The sequence below is a fragment of the Myodes glareolus genome, chromosome 22 (assembly GCF_982192425.1).
Source record: "Myodes glareolus chromosome 22, mMyoGla1.1, whole genome shotgun sequence".
NCBI classification, from domain to species: domain Eukaryota; kingdom Metazoa; phylum Chordata; class Mammalia; order Rodentia; family Cricetidae; genus Myodes; species Myodes glareolus.
The window spans coordinates 25,338,361-25,354,573 of record NC_142047.1 but is presented as its reverse complement, the minus strand read 5'-3'; the positions used below and the strand labels follow the sequence as shown (position 1 = coordinate 25,354,573).

The 16,213-nt window shown below is 47.6% G+C and overlaps 1 long non-coding RNA gene across 1 annotated transcript; it reads right to left on the bottom strand.

Annotated features, from left to right (window-relative positions):
- Positions 1-6,084: 6,084 nt before the first annotated feature.
- On the bottom strand, positions 6,085-10,004 carry LOC148118496 (uncharacterized). The gene is made up of 2 exons (XR_015735931.1): positions 7,654-10,004; positions 6,085-7,192 (listed from the first exon to the last, which is right to left on the bottom strand). It is a non-coding gene; the product is annotated as an uncharacterized LOC148118496 (long non-coding RNA).
- Between the last annotated feature and the right edge of the window lie 6,209 nt (positions 10,005-16,213).

Below are 16,213 nucleotides of genomic sequence, written 5' to 3'. Positions count from 1 at the left end.
GGTCAGGTGCTAGGCTTTAGAGCAGAGATCAGGTGACATGATCAGTTAGACCAAATGCAAGACAACAGAGGAACCTATACAAACCCTGGGCTTAGGAGGAGGGAATAGTTTCCTCTCAGTGGAACTGAGCCACTCCCCCCACCCCCCCCCCCTTGTCTACTTCATCTGGATCTTGCCTTGCCCTGGAACTTTCCGTCTCGGCAGCTGTAACTTGTGATTCTCCCCCTCCTTAAAACTCCTGCAATTCTAGGGTTGCACACAGTGTGTCCAAGGATGACTTTGAAGAACAGGACAGGTCAAGCCTGGGACTCCAGCTCCTCTCCTTGAGGAGCCCAGAGGACATTTCCTGGAACACAACTGGGACAGGAGCTGGATTCCTCTCCCCATTGTCACTGGACTCCACATGAGCGGTCCCGTTTGGGAAAACAATAGTAATGTTCCTGGTGTGAACTGTCTTATTGAATTATGTTTATTCTTGGTTCTGAACTAGACTACATCTGGCATTAACTAAAACCTAAACATGGAAGGCATAAATGTGAGGGATTTCTGCTTCACTTGAAGTGGGAAGATGCTTGAGATAAGAAGACACACTTTCAATCCAGATCTTTAATCCTGATCTAATCTGGGCCACACCTTCCTCTGGAAGCCTACAAAAGGGCACGGACAAAGGAAGATTTTCTTCTTTGCCTTCCTGCTCTCTGGCCTTGTTAGCAAGGGGGGGGGGGGGGGGTGAAGCCAAAATAGGACAGCTGTGAAGGGGTAGAGCCACAGTAGGACAGCTCTGCAGGGGAGAGGTGAGCCACAATAAGACAGCTGGGAGGGCAGGGGTAAAGCCAAAATAGTACAGCTCTGTAGGCTGGAGCTGCAATGGGACTGCTCAGCACTGGAGGAAAGGTGTCCTGACCATCGGGAAGCCAGACTACCTGAAGCTGGGGTGCAGTGGGGGATGGTCTTCCTGCAGGATATAGGAATCCTGCTCCTCTCCTGGAGAGCAGCTACAGCTGAGTTCTGCTCTGCTCCCTTACTAGAGCGTCCTAGCAGAGCTATATGCCTCTTCTCTGTCCCAAGATGTTTCTTCTGCGAGCACTCTGCCAAAGGGAAGCCCCCTGCAGAAATGTAGCAATCTCCTCCTGCTCCAGCGAAAAGTTGTTACTTTTCCTCAGCTAGCCTTGCAAGGGAAGCCCCCTGCAGAAATGTAGCAATCTCCTCCTGCTCCAACGAAAAGTTGTTACTTTTCCTCAGCTGGCCTTGCTCAGCCCCTTTAAGGAGCATCCTAGCAAGGTTCTTCTGCTCTGCTCTGCCTTGCTGAGGCCCCCTGTGGATCGTCTCAGCAAGGCTTTTCAGCTCCGTCCCCTTTGGGACTTCCCAGCCAGGTTCTTCTGCTGCCTGCTGGTGAATGAAGGTCTTCACCCAAGACTCTTTCGAGAAAGAGATTCATTTGGGATGGAGGAGTCCAGGAAAGCTGATCCTCTTCCAGGGAGGGATTAACGGCAGCTCTCAACTGAAGCGGTGGAAAGGCTTATATAGGGCTTCTTAGGGGCGGAGTTTTCCCAGGGAGAAAGGGGATTGGTTAATTGGTTAATTTTTCCCTGCTCAGGGATTGGTCAATATAGCAGTTCAGGGGCAGAGATGGCTCTGACTTCATGGCCAAACTGTGTTTCTTTCACTGGTCTTTTTTAAGCTTTTTGACTCTAATCTTAGGACCGGGGCATATTCCTTTCACTTGCTCTGATTCTAGGGACAATGTGTGTTTCTCTGACACTAGTTTGAGAGCCAGGGCACATGTCTTTAGTCCTGGGTTCAGGGATAAAGATGTTTCTTTCCTGGCTCAGGCCTCAAATACAGGTTGCATCCTCTGATTGTCTGCTTCAGGCTCAACTTTCCCAGAATCTATATAAAGGGGTAGAGCTTCAGCACTTTGCCATTCCCACGTATGCTTTTCTGAAATCATGCCAACCTTAACAAAGCTATAAGCACTGCTTGCCTGGATGTCAAGAAAAGGTAAATGTCAAATCTAAATCATGAAATGACCAGCTGTTTTATGCAATTAGGGACTAGGGAAGTGGCTCAGTAGGCAAAGTGCTTGTTGTACAAGTGTGAGGAAGGTCCTAAGTGAGAAGCACAGAACCCAGGTAAGTCTGGCATGTAGCACACACATGTAAACCAGCGTTCCTGAGGGGAGCGAGAGGTGGAATAGAGTCCGGGGAAGACCGCAGGCCAGCAAGCCTTATGTGTGAACAGTGAACAATTAAGAGACCCCCACCTCAATGCAAGACACGGACACCCAAAGCTCCTCATCTCCACATGCACACATGACATGGGCATGTTTCACTGTCAGACTTGGCAATGGCAAGCCTCTTTTTCTGCGGACCCATGTCACAGCTCTATTATTCTGTTTTATTCTCCCTCCCTTTATGATTACTGTGGCAGGGTTCCAGAGGGCAGCTGTGTTCTCTACTTCTGTTTTTCCAAGGGTGCTGGGGATCAATCTCAAGTCTTTGGTGTGCACAGCAAGGGCCTTTCCCTGCTGAGCTATCCTGCCAGCTTATGGGTTATCTGAATTAGAATACTGTTGAGTCCCAGAAGTTTTTCTAGCATAAATTACGTCTGTAGAGGACTGCACAGGATGTGTGCCCTCAGATGCTAATCATTACTCTGGCAGTGCAATTCCATGAATTTTTTTTCTCTTTTCCCCTTACTGAACTGCTAAACCAGATAGATTTGTCTATGTAACTCTTATTACCTAGCCTGTTACTAATCTAACACCATGTCTAGGTTTGTTTGTTTGCTTTGTGACTGGAGCCTGTCAATCTTATCATTAAATCCATTGTTGTCTTCAAAACATGCTGAGAAGCTAGAACTTGGTTAACACAAATGCTCATTCCTATTTTTTGTTAATTTACCCAGAGATGCTAAAAGCCACTGACCAGCATCATCACTTTCCTTATTTTTCACAAACTGTCCAACGTTTCATATGGAGTCACCAGATGCATTCCTGCTCACAATTGGTGAATCGGGATAATGGATGGCATTCTTCTCCTTAATTTGTAAAATGTCCTCACCATGGGCTCTCAGTTCTCTCTGAGCTCCCAGGAGAGGCTTCATTAACTGTAGCTGTTGGCAAATGGGAAAGCCTATTCCAGATACTTGAAAGAGTCACCCTTATCCTTCTGCTGCTCTGGAACCACTTCTGGTAGCAAAACCTGCAGTAGTCAGGGTTCTCCACAGTTACAGAACTTATAGAAGGAATCTCTCTCTCTCTCTCTCTCTCTCTCTCCCCCCCCCCCACACACACACACACACAAATACTCTGTCTTACCTCCACACCCCCACAATAAAGATATGTATAATGTATGGGGATTTATTAGAATGACTTATATGCTGTAGTTCAGCTAATCCCAAAAATTGGTGGCTATGAATGGAAATCCAAGAATCCACAAGGCTGGATGTCTCACCTTGTCTTTAGTATATCCGAGAATCCTGAAGAAGTAGGGCCTAATGCCAGTGAAGGGATGAACTTGCTCTCTCTTCCAGAGAGCAGGAAGGCAAAGAAGAAAATCTTCCTTTGTCTGTGCCCTTTTGTAGGCTTCCAGAGGAAGGTGTGGCCCAGATTAGATCAGGATTAAAGATCTGGATTGAAAGTGTGTCTTCTTATCTCAAGCATCTTCTCACTTCAAGTGAAGCAGAAATCCCTCACATTTATGCCTTCCATGTTTAGGTTTTAGTTAACGCCAGATGTAGTCTAGTTCAGAACCAAGAATAAACATAATTCAATAAGACAGTTCACACCAGGAACATTACTATTGTTTTCCCAAATGGGACCGCTCATGTGGAGTCCAGTGACAATGGGGAGAGGAATCCAGCTCCTGGCCCAGTTGTGTTCCAGGAAATGTCCTCTGAGCTCCTCAAGGAAAGGAGCTGGAGTCCCAGGCTTGACCTTTCCTGTTCCTCTTCACATCAGGAGATCCTAATTAAATCCTATGGTGGGGATCTGCTCATCACCCCAAAGAAGGATTTAAAAGTCAGATGTTTTCCTTTTTTCAGAAGATTTCTCTGAAGGCTCCTCCTCCTGGGCTCCCACCACCATCCTGTCCAGGGCAGCTCAAGAGCGCTCTCTCTCTCTCTCTCTCTCTCTCTCTTTCTCTCTCTCTATCTTCCTCCCACCCCCCCCCTCAACTAGTCTTCTTATTTACGTTCATCTCCAAGGTGTTTGTTTGTTTGCTTGTTTGTTTTTGTCCTGGAACTAGTTCTGTAGACCAGGCTGGCCTCGAACTCACAGAGATCCGCCTGCCTTTGCCTCCTGAGTGCTGGGGTTAAAGGCATGCACCACCACTGCCTGGCCCTCTCCAAGTTTAAAGTGTTATTCCCAATCTGCAAAGTCCCCACAAAAGCAAACAAGGAGCCCCATATGTAAAAGCAAAGAGCCTTTATTTTATGCAAGTTTGCAAACTCGGTCTCTCCCTGCCCAATGTATTGGAATAAACAGAGAGTCCCGAGCTCAATTAGAATAGGATTTTATAGTAGTAAAGGTGGGGTTGAGGGGTTTCTGAGGTTTAGGACCCCTGATTGGCTGACATTTGTCTAGGGGTGTCCTGGTGAGTATGTTCTGGCAGGTGGTCCTATCTACAGTGATTGGAATGTTAGGCATTTCAATTGGATGGTCTGTTTTGGGGTGGTGCTCAAGTAATCTCAGCTTGTGGTTCTTCTTGCAACCAAGTATTGCTTCAGGGTAAACTACTGAGACTCAGGCCTCCATTTAAATTTATCAATGGCTGAGTCCTACTCTGGCAGGTGGTAATGGTACAAAGTAAAGAACTTCCTTTGGGTGATTTGTTTATATTTAGCTTACCATGGCTGACTCCTTCAAAGAGAAGCCTCTCACTCCTTTAAAGCGCTGTCTCTGGTAGGATTCACTGCCCCTTTGTAATGCTCTCCCACCTTTAAATTCAATCCTGATTCCCACGGTCCTGATGCCCTCTCTCCTAATAAGTCTCTTTCCTGAAGGGTCATTTTGTGTCAGGCCCTCTCTCCTGACCCAACCACCGCCACTCTGATTTCTAACAGTTTCCTCCTCCTAAAATGGGATGAGTTTGTTACACACCAGATGGGAGCAGGAGGTCAGTGTGTCCCACCACATTACAAGGACATTACCTTCAGAGCCAACTACAGTGGGAGAGAGCCTTGTGACCAGAGAAGGCTGGCTAGCAGGCCTGGGAGCATAGACTGCCTTTAAGAACATTAGCATAAACACCATACATACCAGAGGGGCTCAATGAGGAGAAGGTGCTTGAAGTGGGAGAGCCAGCAGGAGGGAGGTCACTACCACAGTGTGATGAAAGAAAAGTCTTAAGATCCCCTAATCCCCTGAGCAAAGGGGATTTTCTGCTTTTCTAGTTTTAGAGAGTTAGTGGTAGCCCCACGTGACTTAGTCTGGCTTAGTCTCTGTAACAGGGAGCCAGGTTCTGCAAAGGCATAAATAGATCTTGTGGTTTGAAGGAGGCGTTAACACTGGAGACTTAACTGGGGGGGGGGCAGGGAGGGCATAGAGTGGCTGATTTCTACAAGTGTGAAGGGTAGTTAGACAGCCAGTGAGCTACCACAGTGAGTTAAACAGAGAACTTTGCAGCTGGGCAGTGCTGGAGCACACCTTAATCCCAGTCCTCGGAAAGCAGAGGCAGGTGGATCTCTGTGAGTCTGAGGTCAGCCTGGTCTACAAATGAGTTCCAGGATAGCCAGGACTGTCACACAGAGAAACCTTGTCTCAAAACAACCACAATAATAATAATAATAATCTTTCCAAACAGATGCTTTTCACTAGAGACAAGTCTGTTGTAAATGAAACAGAATGTAGAATGGAATTCTGGGTAATATGGTTTACAGGTGTGAAAAAACATTCCCCTCACCCCACTCCAAGGCAGTCAGACTGACAAGGGCCCAAATTTTCTGATCCTCCCCCTCCCCTTTTCTCCTTTGTGTCAAAAGCCAATCACATTAGATTATGCAGTTGATATTAAAGGAACAACATCCTCGAGGAGTGTCCCGCGCTACCGTCTCGCCAGCAAGAACCACGCGGTACACATAGGATTCTTTTGCAGTAAAGCTTTAATGCCCCTTGGGAGAGCGGGCATCAGCCAACATGGCGGAGACCCAGATAAGATGGAACCCATCCCTTATATAGGAAACAGACCCTGCTTTGGACATGTCACTCTTGGATAGGTCCATTGTTCCCAGTCCCAGGTGATGCCTCGGGAGTAGGCGGGGACTCAGTGGGAAATTACCGAGCACATGTGCGTTCACCTGGCGGTGAAGCCGGATGTCAGCGCCATCTTGATAATGGAGAATGTGGCTGCGGCCTTCTACATCTCCCCCTAATTTTACTTCTTTGCAGAAAGGCAACTCCCTAGGAAGGTAAAGATAGAGGTCGCACTTCCCAAAATGAAAACATAAAAAATGGGCTTACACGGAATCTGTCCCTAGGCTCATGACACCTGGAACCTATCCAGCCTGCCCTCTGCCAATTTTCTGGGAAAGGGAATATACGGCAGGAAACCCTTAAGCAAAGCGACTTATCTCTCAGAGAGGGCCATTCTCTGTGCGATGCTCTTCAGCTCGACAACCTTCAGGGCTAGCTAAGCCAAGCACTCCACCCTGTGCAATGGACCACAGTCCTAGGGGTGCAGGAGCTGGTTGGCTTAAACCTTACTGCTTTAACATAGATAGCCATATATCAGTAGAGGCCCCTGTTCCAGGGCAGCCAGCGCTTGTGCAATAACCACTTTGTCCCTACGATTTTGGGATTTGAGTCAGCAGACCATCCAGAGGAGAAACACTAATCCATAGCATAGGACTGTTCCAAAACATTTCCACCCCCACCCATTCTTTGAAGTAGGGGAAGAAAGACACGACCCAGGACTGTAATCCTATGGCCAAGCTTATAAATCATCTCTAGGACGGTAGGGGGAGGGGGCCCAGAGTCATATTGGTTGTAAAAAGTCAAGGAAGCACCGCCATCCTATGGCTGACTGGTAACAGCTTCGGGAAAGCTGAGAGTGTCCTCCATCGGTGCTCTGTCATCCATCTGCAAAATGGCAGGAGGAACAGCAGCCAGGTCCTCAGGCGAATCCGTGTGTTGTGGATCACTCTTCACTGTTCGGGTCAATCGCTCTGGCAGCCAGAATGGGCTTTCTTGATCCTGTGGGAAGACACAAACAGCTCCCCTGGATCTCAATAAGATGGGATCCGGGCCTTTCCATTCATTAGAAAGCACATCTTTCCACTTAACCAAATCTTTGGGCCGCTGCGGATCCGAACAATGTCGTGTTGTAGCATTTTGGCCATTATCATCCAGATTTAAAAAATTTATGGTGAACAGAGCCATGGCGATGGCCATTCTTGGCATCGGGGGCAGTTCCTTTATTATTCCCCCCCTTTTTGTTTAAATAGATATTTATCCAATTTTTAATTTAAATAACCATGGCATTTTGTAACCTATCTTGAAGATACCCATAGTGTTTAGAAGAAATAACTGACAGGATAAGGGAAACTGATAGCAAGCAATAACTGACAAAACAAGGGGAAATCTAGCAGCATAGTAATGGCATAGCAACAACAACATTGCAATGTACAACAACAACATAGCAATAACTGACAGACCAAGGGCAGGAGCTGGACCATCCCTCAGGAACCCGCCAGCTCCGCAGCAATCAGGCCAGACAGCTCCATAGCAGAGGCTTTGTCCTCAGGCCTCTGGACAGATGAATCCACAGCATGAATAGTAGCATTTCTAGAAAAAAACAAACAAACTCTTCTCCCAAAATAACATTTAAGAGTATTAAAAAACTCAGTGTAAAAATTTAGCACAGTCAGTACTGGAAGTAGGCTGGTCTTGAACTTAGAGACCTATAGGTCTCTGTTCTAAAGAGCAATCTTGTTTGTCTGTGTCATTATAGTAGGCCTTAGAATTAAACCATTTTAAATCTGGCACAGATGAGATTATTGTTTTAAAAATATGAGAAAACCGTTTTTCTGTTTTCAGCCTGGAGTCCTAAGATGACGTGGCCATTGGGGAACCCATATGGGGATCTCTGTTTTTTACGGTATGGGCCGTGTTGCCCCAGTGGCGCCTAGGAAAAACCCAGGCCCTGTTTGTTGATATTAGATTTAAGATTTATTGGCTCCCGTATTTCTTGCCGTATTCCTTGCCGGTATGGTGGCCTTGGGTTCCAGAGCCCGCCCGCCATCCAAGGGCTGTGTGCGGCCCTGGGCCTGCTCGCTGCGCAGCTCCCTGTGTCCCAAGCCAAGAAGTGGCGGCTCCACCCCCAGGCGCCCCTGCCTTCCCCGCGGGGCTAGCCTCATTCTCTGAGGCTGTGTTGGTGGCGGAGTGTGGCGGGAGCCGACACTCAGACCAAGGCTGCACAGGCCGGCAATAACTCAAGGTCCGCGCCAGAGCTGCTGCGGCTCAAGGGGCCGATGGGAGAGGCGGCGAACAGGGCCGCTTCCCTACTAGCCAACTCTCAACACCTGTGCCACAGCAAAAGCGGCTGTAAACTCTCACAGATCCAGCCAACGACCCAATCACCCCAAAATCCAAGGGCCCTTCGCATCCACCTCCCTGCGGATCCTGAAACACCAGACAAGCCAAGCGTACACACAGCAATCTTTTAGGAGGACTTGAGTTCTTAAAATGCTAAGCAGTTCTTAAAAACTTAAGTCACACTATGTAGATGTAATACGGTACTGCCTGTTTACTGCATTTAAACCTTAATTGCGCTTTTATTATGATAAATACGACCAGCCCTGCCTGAAGTCAGCATCGTTTAGCATAGCCAAATGGAATCAGAGCCATTTTACCCTCAGAGACCCTCACAGTTTTAGGTACATTGTAAGCCTTCTGGCCCAGCTGCCTGTGGCACCGCTCTCATTCTCGGTACAGCTGTGATACCCTCCAGGCCAGGCACCAACTGAGCCTGCGCAATATGCCTCCCACCATAGCCACAGAGCAAAGCTCCGCTCCAGCCGCCCTCCAGCCCCAGCTGCACCCACTCCGAGCCCAAACCGGTGCACGGAGCAAAGCTGAACTCAGAGAAGCAGGCTTGAAAGGACCTCATTTAAACTTTTAGGGAATTTGGGCGTCGTTTAGTCTCTTTGGCTGCTTCCTGCTGTTATTGGGCCGCTGCATTTTAGGGGTAAACATTATAACATTTCAGGAGGTCTCGGTGATTCAAACCACATAAATCCCAAGTACACCCTTAGGCTCTCCTTTTCTGTGGAGACGAAAACAGAACCTCTTTCCCAAAACATCATATCCTTAGCAGTTTCTAAGTTTAAATATCTTTCTCCTATCCAGTACACAAAAGACAACACATATAACATAACATAAAGCTTTTGACCTTGTAAATCAGCCTTCTCCCCCATTTTTACTTTTTTTAAAATCACTGGGAGGTCCTTTTTAACTTATTTTCTTTTCTGTCTCCCCCATTCTTTACCGGAGGGTCATTTTTTAACTTATCTGGGTGCGCGCACAACCTCCCACTGCTGCTCAGTTTCTGATATGCTCTCTGGACTTTAGAACGTACCTCTCTGAGCACGCATGCCTACAGTTCTGAATCCTCCTTGTGTCCAAGGGGTCTCCGGTGGTGCAAAGTTCTTCTTTTTCTTCTTCTTCCCGGGTATCGGCACCAGATGTCCCGCGCTACCGTCTCGCCAGCAAGAACCACGCGGTACACATAGGATTCTTTTGCAGTAAAGCTTTAATGCCCCTTGGGAGAGCGGGCATCAGCCAACATGGCGGAGACCCAGATAAGATGGAACCCATCCCTTATATAGGAAACAGACCCTGCTTTGGACATGTCACTCTTGGATAGGTCCATTGTTCCCAGTCCCAGGTGATGCCTCGGGAGTAGGCGGGGACTCAGTGGGAAATTACCGAGCACATGTGCGTTCACCTGGCGGTGAAGCCGGATGTCAGCGCCATCTTGATAATGGAGAATGTGGCTGCGGCCTTCTACAGAGGAGGAGGAGGAGGAAAGAAAGAAAAGAAGAGAAGAGAAAAGAGAATAAAAAGAAAAAGAAAATGTCTTCCTATGTAGCCCTTCCTATGTAGCACCTTCCTGGGTGCTTTGTAGATGAGACTGGCCTCAAACTCACAAAGATCCAACTGCCTCTACCTCCTAGTGACAGGATTAAAGGCGTGCCCCACAGCACTCCGCTTTATTATGACATTTAAAATAGGTTTTTCAATGAAAGGAAAGAGATTAGAATGATGGGGTTCCAGACCAAACATACCCAGGGCTCTCAGCTATTTCCTGTGACAAGAGATGACGTTTAGACCACACGGTCCAAGTCCACAGGTTATCCTACTTTCAGGCTTAGGGATCCAGTGAATGTCTATGGATAGAAGGCTCACAGACAAATGTATGCAGCTGCAAGGAAAAACGCCGTCAGACCCAGGTCTGCTCACAGTGCAATCTGTGGTGATGACGTCATGCGATTCTGCTGAGATAAGTAAGATGAGATAAGTAAGAAGGAAAATACTTGGATAGATGTGATGCTGTCTACCAGATTCTGAAAGTACAGTTGCTAGGCATGGGCTCCGTCCCTGCCTCCACGGCCTTCAGGGGGCAAACAGACCAGAAATACAGGAAGTTGTGTAGCAGAGCATGAAGCGTGCTAGCACAAGAAGTGTGTACTGACCCGTGTTCTGTTGCTATGACACAATCACTGAGAAAAAACGGCTTGCAGCAGAAGGATTTATTTTGGCTCATGGTTTCTGAGTTTCGATGCACAATCTCTTGAACCCATTGCAGCAGTAGGAACAGAAGTATAGTTCAATGTCTCCACCTGCTGTGGTCTAAGGAATTCACCCAGTATTTTAGAGACCTCACCTGAGATAAAGCTACATCTCTGACTGCAACACAGAAAAGAATTTCAGAATAAGCCGGTATAAAGCACAGTTGGAGATTATTGTAAAAAGAAAGAAAGGCATTCAGGAAGCGCTAGGGAAACACCTTCATAGGTAACATATCTACTGTGTAAAAACGTGAGGGCCTGAGTTCAAATTCCCAACACCCGTGTGGAAGCCAGGCCCAGTGGCATAGTGGCTCACCTGTAACCTAGAGCTGGGTGGGGGGCAGAGACAGGTGGGTCCCCTGAGTTTCCCAGCCAGCCAGTCTAGCTTCAGATTCAGTGAGAAACCCTGCCTCGGAAATTCAGGTGGAGAGCAATAGAAAAAGACAGCCAACATTTTCCTCTGCCTCCCCGCCCACACACACACATGCAAGCATACACATACATCATACCAAAGAGGAGAAGGAGGCAGAGAAGGCAAGAAGGTACACACATTCCCACATACCCTGTTTCTGCTAGCTGCTGAAATATTACACCTGTGGAGTGTTTCTTTTGTTTGTTTGTTTCCTTTGTTTGGTTTTCCTTTTTCTTGTTTGTTTGCATTTTGTTTTGCAAGATGGGGTTTCTCCGTGCAGCTTTGACTGTCTTAGAACCCGTTTTGTAGACCAGGCTGACCTCACACTCAGAGATCCACCAGCCTCTGCCGCTGCCTCCAGAGAGCTGGGATGAAAGGTGTGTGCCACCACCGCCCACCCAGCCGTGGGGTTGTTAATAAACCTAAAAGAGATTTAAACTGGGAAAACCGAGGTCCTTGAGTGTGACAGAGGCTTCCCAGACACATGTGGGCCTAACTCGGGAGTCGGGGTTCCAGAAGCGCACAGCACAAAGACCCTCAGTGAATCCGTGGCTTAGGCTCCCACACTATGAACTGGAAGAACAGATTTCACGGTTTACAGGAGGAATAAGCTTTTAGAAAGCAGTTATAGGCTCACGGGCACGAGCTCAAGAGAAAGTGGGGCGAGTTTCCGGGCGGCAGAAGCAGGTCCCAGAGAGGGGGCGCCGTTCAACTGCTGAGTTGGGAAGTTGCGCAGAAACTGAGGAGCCAAACAGCTCAGTCTGGTTAGTCCATAGCTGTCCATATGCTTCTCCAGCCACCCTTGTGGATGGAGGTTCCTGCTGCTTCCTCCTGAGTAGATTTCAGGTGGTTATAAAATGTAACAAGAAACCGGAGCAGGAACCGGAGCCCTGAATACTTTTGGAATTTCTGTCCTCTGACAAGGCCATTTACCAGCTTCCAGCCAAGGACAAGAATCTGAGGTCTCGGCCTCTAAGCTGACTGGCCTGCCTCTCCTTATCAACATCTGGCAAAGGAGTAGGGCCGCAATTTAAGATCACAGGCACGGTTGGCTGCTATTTTAACATAAAATATTTACATAGAAAAGGAATGTCTAGATAGCAGCCTTCACAACAAATATTAGCTGTGCTGAAATTTTTTTAAATGTATTTTATGGGTATGAGTATTTTGCCTGCATGTGTGTGTATGTGTGTGTGTGTGTGTGTGTGTGTGTATACACACACACATATATATATATATATGCACCGCATTCGTGCCTGGAGCCCACAGGGGTCAGAAGAGGACATCGGATCTCCTGGAACTAGAGTTCAGGATGGTTGGAAGTCACCATGTGGGGTCTGGGAACTGAACCCTCTGCCAGAGCAACAAGGCTTTTGAACACTGAGCCAATTCTCTGAACCCCGTTCTGGAATTCTTACTTTTCCACATGAGAGGCTTCAATCAGCCTCTGACATGAGGGGTGCTTTCCTCCCCACATGGCTCTAATCCTCCCTGGTTTTCTACGCTGACTCCATTGCTTGGGATCAGAGAAAGGCTGACCGTGGTGGCAGTCACCTGGCAGCTGGCCAGAGAGGGACAGAGAGGGGCAGCTAGAGCTAGATGCAGCCTTCGGAGCCATAACCCCAGTAAATCTTCCTTTAGTTAGGTCCACATCCTACTTCCTACCGCCTCCAAATAATGTCATCAGGCTGAGAATCCCCATCAGTCAGTGCCCTCATGATCCACGACAGCCACATGCACTGCTTTGGTGGCTTCTGAAATGACGTCCTCACGCTCACGTCTCAGAAGAACTACCTCTGAACACAGCATCGGTGGTCAAGGCTGTATCCATGAGCTTCTGTGGGGCTCTTCCTACCCAAACCATAAAGATCAGTGAAGGAGCCCTTCAGGAACTCAGCTCTAAGAAGTTATAGAAGTTCCTGGGGAAAGGGCTCCCAATTTGAAACCCAAGTAGCAAACAGTAGCTAACTGAACAAAGCAGAAGAAAAAGAAGCATAAGAATATTCACAGGGACCAGGGCTTCTTCTCAAGCAAGCATCCCAGGACCTCCTTCAGGTACATGACCTTCATGAACACACATGGGCGTGCACACGCACGTGCGCGCACGCGCGCGCACACACACACACACGCACGAGTCCTTCATGAGCACACATGCACACACACATACGACACTTTCATGAGCACACATGCATGCGCGCGCACACACACACACACACACACACACACACACACAGATGCCCTGTTGTCAACATTTCCCTTTTGCTGCACAACAAATGTTTCAACGCTTTGTAACTCAGTACCAAGACCTTTCATTTGACATAGGCTCACCTGAGAACTGCTCTGGGCACAGCTCACCATGGGCCACTGCCTTCCACTAAGTGCTCCTGGGGCAGGCTAAGCTTGTAGGTCTGGCAGCGGGTGCTATGCCCCTGGGACACACTAATTCTCCTCCTCACAGCATCACACTCTCTGGAAAGGCAGACAGAGCCAATTTCAATTTCCACCATGGTGGGCTCTGTTCAGGGCAGCACTGGAAGAAAATGAAGGCAACCATTTCCAGTCACAAAGGGTCCAGGCCTAGCTCTTCATTTTCACCTGACACCCAAACATGACCACTTTTAGGCCATTAATCTTCTACCCCTTATCTCCACAGGCTCATGGCTGCCTCATTGGGCAAAATGCACTCAGTCCAACTTCAAAAGTCCTCCTGGTCTTTAACAGTTCTCACACTGGGTCAGAGCATAAGTGCAGAGTCTCTTCTGAGGCTTGGGCCACCTCTCAACTAGGAGTCCTCATACAAGCAAAAACAAGTTTCATATTTCCAGCATACAATGGCAAGACTGGGGACCGCCATTTGGCTGCCACGGCTGTCTGCTGTTCAGACGGCAATGAACGGGGGCATAGCCAGGAACGACAGGACCAAAGCAAGACCAAAACCACGCAGGCAAAATGCTCAATCTTTCCTCTGCATGCAGAGGTACCCACTGCATACCCAAGTACCACTGGCTAGCCCACACACTGTTCTGACCGCTGTCTGCCTGTGGGTCATCAATGTCTGTTGCTGCCCCAGGGAGCCTTCTGATTGTAAGTGGGTATAATATTGAAACACGATTACTGGTAAGCTTGTGAGCAGTCACACCCTGGCCCATTGACAACCTCTGATTTGCTGTTCTTTTAAGTGGATAATAACAGAGCCGACTCCTTAGCGTTCTCATCAAAACCATGCACAAAAAGCACGGAGCTATCATTTCTCCTTCTGTGTGACCTGCCATCTCATTAATCTATTAGAGACACAGCAGGGGCAAGAAGGGGATTAGCGCTTGGGTTTCTCGAAATCTGAGCTTGAATCAAACGTGGCTAAAGCACATGAGATCTCTCAGAGTCTTTGCCATCTCATCTGTAAAATCAGAATATTGGAAGAACTTTATCAGAAAATAAAAGCTCATTCCAAGGAACATGAGACCCACGAGATTATCCTTGGAGCTAAAGTTTCTCATGACTACCACAGTCCAAGTTCAAGGCATTTACATCTTAAAGCTTGCCATAGAAAAGGTTAATGAAGGGACAGGGGAGTTAAATCGGTTTGTAAAGTGCTTCCTACACAACCGTGAGAACCCAAGTTCAACCCCAGAACTGACATTAAAGGACAGGCACAGCAATATGAACATGTAATCCCAGGACTCGGGAGTCAGAGAGGGGCAGATCTCTGGAGCTCACTGATCAGTTAACCTAACCTATTTGGTTAGCTCTGCACCAGTGAGAGGCCCTGTTTCAATAAACAAAGTGCGTAGCTCCCGAGGAATGATACTGGAGTCTTGTAGCTTCTACATGCACGTTCACACATGTACACAAACACTTGGATGCACACACACACACACACACACATACACACACATACAGCTAGTAAAGGCTCTAACAAGCAGAAAAAATGTCCCTTTCATCTGAATTGAGTCTTAAGTTTCCACTGGCTGTGGGATCCTTTTTACCTCACGACAACGAGTCATCATCTCCTGAGTTATAGTGTAAGAAATGCTGGCTGTTATCTCAAACCCTTTCTTCCCCTCTTTCGATAGCTGCACACATTAATTTCTCTACAGGGTCGGGTTCAGGAATGAGTGGGGATGGTCTTCTCGACAGAAGCCACACTTTCCACTTCTAAATCACAAGGCATGGGCAACTAAGCGATGCTAATCAAACAGACACTTGTATTGCGTGACCAGCGAGGACAGTGACAGAGAAGGTCTCGAATGAGCGTCACAGCATGTACCACGCCTGCCACCAGTCTCCTTTGCTTTAGAAGTCTTTCCTTTGATAATCACATCCCATTCTTTTCTTTCTTGTTTGTTTCTCAGGTCAGGGTTTCTCTGTGTAGTCCAGGCCGCCCTGGAACTTGCTCTGTAGACTAAGCTGGCCTCGAACTCACAGAGATCCACCTGCCTCTGCCTCCCAAATGCTGGCATCAAAGGCGTGCACCACTACCACCCAGCCCACGTTCCATTCTTTTCATCCACACACACAAAAAAAGTCAAATTTAGGACAGAAATTTAGGTTGGGGTGGTCTTTGTTGTTGGTTTGTTGGGTTTTTTTTTAATATTTATTTTATGTAGATGAGTATTTGGCCTGCAGGTGTGTGTGTCCACTGCACGCACATCTGGGGCTCTCGGGGGTGGGAAGAGGGCAGCCATCTCCTAGAACTGGAGTTACACACACTTGTGAGCGCTCATGTGGGTACAGGGAACCAAATTCAGGTCCTCTACAAGGGCAACAAGTGCTCTTAACCACCAGGCCGTTTCTCCAGACTGAGTCACAAGTGGTTCATTCGTTTGTTTGTGTTTTGTGTTTACTGCTTTCAATCAGCTAAGTTTTTAAAAAGCAATGACCTGAAATCTGAAAGAATGAATTCTAAAGTCTGATGTGCCATGCATGAACCCAACCCTGACTCAAAACAAGTCACCTTCTGAGTCAAATTCTGTATTTTTCCACAGAAAAATGAGGCGATTGAGCTAGGCAGTC